This window comes from Oncorhynchus keta, chromosome 30, assembly GCF_023373465.1.
Source record: "Oncorhynchus keta strain PuntledgeMale-10-30-2019 chromosome 30, Oket_V2, whole genome shotgun sequence".
Lineage (NCBI taxonomy): Eukaryota > Metazoa > Chordata > Actinopteri > Salmoniformes > Salmonidae > Oncorhynchus > Oncorhynchus keta.
Window position 1 is genome coordinate 34561303 of NC_068450.1, and position 3891 is coordinate 34565193.

Consider the following 3891-nt stretch of genomic DNA (forward strand, 5'->3'; position numbering starts at 1 on the left):
GGCGGTAATAAAGCCTCTCTTGAAAGAGCCAAACCTTGACCCAGAAAATTAAAAAAAAAAGATTGGCCTATATCGAATATCCCATTTCTCTCAATAAAACAACAACTGTTGCATAGCAACTCATTAACTTCCTTTAGACAAACAATGTATACAACATGCTTCAGTCTGGTTTAAGACAGCATCATAGCACCGAGACTGCCCTCATAAAGGTGGTAAATGACCTTTTAATGGCATCAGACAAAGGCTCTCCATCTGTCCTCGTGCTCCTAGACCTTAGTGCTGCTTTTGCCACCATTGATCACCACATTCTTTTGGAGAGATTGGAAACCCTAATTGGTCTAGACGGACAAATTCTGGCCTGGTTTAGATCTTATCTGATGGAAGGATATCAGTTCGTCTCTGTGGATGTTTTGTCCTCTGACAAATCAGTTCACTTCCGGCGCCGACAGAGATGGCCGCCTCGCTTCGCGTTCCTAGGAAACTATGCAGTATTTTGTTATTTTACGTGTTATTTCTTACCCCAGGTAATCTTAGGTTTCATTACATACAGTCGGGAGGAACTACTGAATATAAGAGCAACGTCAACTCACCATCATTACGACCAGGAATATGACTTTCCCGAAGCGGATCCTGTGTTTTGCCTTCCACCCAGGACAATGGATCGGATCCCAGCTGGTGACCCAAAACAAGCGAAGCGGTCTTCTGGTCAGGCTCCGGAGACAGGCACATCGCACACCACTCCCTAGCATACTACTCACCAATGTCCAGTCTCTTGACAACAAGGTTGATGAAATCCGAGCAAGGGTAGCATTCCAGAGAGACATCAGAGACTGTAACGGTCTTTGCTTCACGGAAACATGGCTCACTCGAGAGACGCTAACGGAGTCGGTGCAGCCAGCTGGTTTCTTCACGCATCGCACCGACAGAAACAAGCATCTTTCTGGTAAGAAGAGGGGCGGGGGCGTATGCCTTATGATTAACGAGACATGGTGTGATCATAACAACATACAGGAACTCAAGTCCTTCTGTTCACCTGACGTAGAATTCCTCAAATGTCGACCGCATTATCTACCAAGGGAATTCTCTTCGATTATAATCACAGCCGTATATATTCCCACCCAAGCAGACACATCGATGGCCCTGAACAAACTTTATTTGACTCTATGTAAACTGGAAACCACATATCCTGAGGCTGCATTCATTGTAGCTGGAGATTTTAACAAGACTGATCTGAAAACAAGACTCCCTAAATTCTATCAGCATATTGATTGTGCAACCAGGGCTGGTAAAACCCTGGATCATTGTTATTCTAACTTCCGCGATGCATATAAGTCCCTCCCCCGCCCTCCTTTCGGAAAAGCTGACCACGACTCCATTTAGTTGCTTCCAGCCTACAGACAGAGACTAAAACAAGAAGCTCCCGTGCTCAGGTCTGTTCAACGCTGGTCCAACCAATCTGATTCCATGCTTCAAGACTGCTTCGATCACGTGGATTGGGGTATGTTCCGCATTGCGTAAAACAACAACATTGACGAATACGCTGATTCAGTGAGCGAGTTCATTAGAAAGTGCATCGGCGATGTTATACCCACAGCACCGATTTAAACATTCCCAAACCAGAAACCGTGGATTGATGGCAGCATTTGGACCACTGCTTTTAATTAACCAGGGCAAGGTGACCGGAAACATAACCGAATACAAACAGTGTAGCTATTCCCTCCGCAAGGCAATCAAACAAGCTAAGCGTCAGTATAGAGACAAAGTAGAGTTGCAATTCAACGGTTCAGACACAAGAGGTATGTGGCAGGGTCAACAGGTAATCACGGATTACATTAAGAAAACCAGCCCCATCGTGGACCAGGATGTCTTGCTCCCAGACAGACGTGAGAATGCTGTTCATTGACTACAGCTCAGCATTTAACGCCATAGTACCCTCCAGACCCTGGGTCTCGAACCCGCCCTGTGCAACTGGGTACTGGACTTCCTGATGGGCTGACCCCAGGTGGTGAGGTTAGGTAACAACATCTCCACCCCGCTGATCCTCAACATTGGGGCCCCACAAGTGTGCGTTCTGAGCCCTCTCCTGTACTCCCTGTTCACCCACGACTGCGTGGCCATGCACGCCTCCAACTCTATCATCATATTTGCGGACGACACTACAGTGGTAGGCTTGATTACCAACGAGATGGCCTACAGGGAGGAGGTGAGGGCCCTTGGAGTGTGGTGTCAGGAAAATAACCTCACACTCAACGTCAACAAAACAAAGGAGATGATTGTGGACTTCAGGAAACAGCAGAGGGAGCACCGCCCTATCCACATTGATGGGACAGTAGTGGAGAGGGTAGTAAGTTTTAAGTTCCTCGGTGTACACAACACGGACAAACTGAATTGAACCCAACTGAACCCACACAACTGAACCCACACAGACAGCGTGGTGAAGAAGGCGCAACAGCGCCTCTTCAACCTCAGGAGGCTGAAGAAATTGGGCTTGTCACAAAAAGCACTCAGAAACTTCGACAGATGTACAATCGAGAGCATCCTGTCGGGCTGTATCACCGCCTGGTACGGCAACCACAACCGTAAGGCTCTCCAGAGGGTAGTGAGGTCAGCTCTACGCATCACCGGGGGCAAACTCCAGGACACCTACACCACCTTATGTCACAGGAAGGCCATAAAGATCATCAAGGACAACAACCACCCGAGCCACTGCCTGTTCACCCCGCTATCATCCAGAAGGCGAGGTCAGTACAGGTGCACTTAATATAATGTTTACATACCCTACATTACTCATCTCATATGTATATACTGTACTCTATATCATCTACTGCATCTTGCTATCTTTATGTAATACGTATCACTAGCCACTTTAAACTATGCCACTTTATGTGGGGTGGCAGGGTAGCCTAGTGGTTAGAGTGTTGGACTAGTAAACGAAAGGTTGCAAGTTCAAATCCCTGAGCTGACAAGGTACAAATCTGTCGTTCCGCTCCTGAACAGGCGGTAAACCCACTGTTCCTAGGCCGTCATTGAAAATAAGAATTTGTTCTTAACTGACTTGCCTACTTAAATAAAGGGGAAAAAATACAAATGTTTACATACCCTACATTTCTCATCTCATCATCTCATCTCTTGTATCTTGCATCTTGCCTATGCTGTTCTGTACCATCACTATTCATATATCTTTATGTACATATTCTTTATCCCTTTACACTTGTGTGCATAAGGTAGTAGTTGTGGAATTGTTAGGTTAGATTACTCGTTGGTTATTACTGCATTGTCGGAACTAGAAGCACAAGCATTTCTCTACACTCGCATTAACATCTGCTAACCATGTGTATGTGACAAAGAAAATTTCATTTTATTTTATTTGTAAGTTTCGGTGTTCCTCAAGGTTCCGTTTTAGGACAACTATTGTTTTCACTATATAATTTTCCTCCTGGTGATGTCATTCAGAAAAATAATGTTAACTTTCACTGCTATGTGGACGATACACAGCTGTACATTTCAATGAAACATGGTGAAGCCCCAAATTTGCCCTCCCTGAAAGCCTGTGTTTCAGACATGTAACCTTTATTGAACTAGGCAAGTCAGTTATGAACAAATTCATATTTATGATGGCGGCCTATACCGGCCAAACCCGGACAACGTTGGGCGAATTGTGCGCCACCTGGCCAGTTATGATACAGCCTGGATTCGAACCAGGGTATGTATACTGACGCCTCAAGCACTGAGATGCAGTGGATGACGACAAATGTTTTACTTTTAAACTCGGACAAAAAGGAGATTCCTATTCTAGGTCCCAAAAAACGAGATCTTCTGTTGGATCTGACAATTAATCTTGATGGTTATGCAGTCATCTCAAATAAAACTGTGAAGGACCTCGGCGTTACT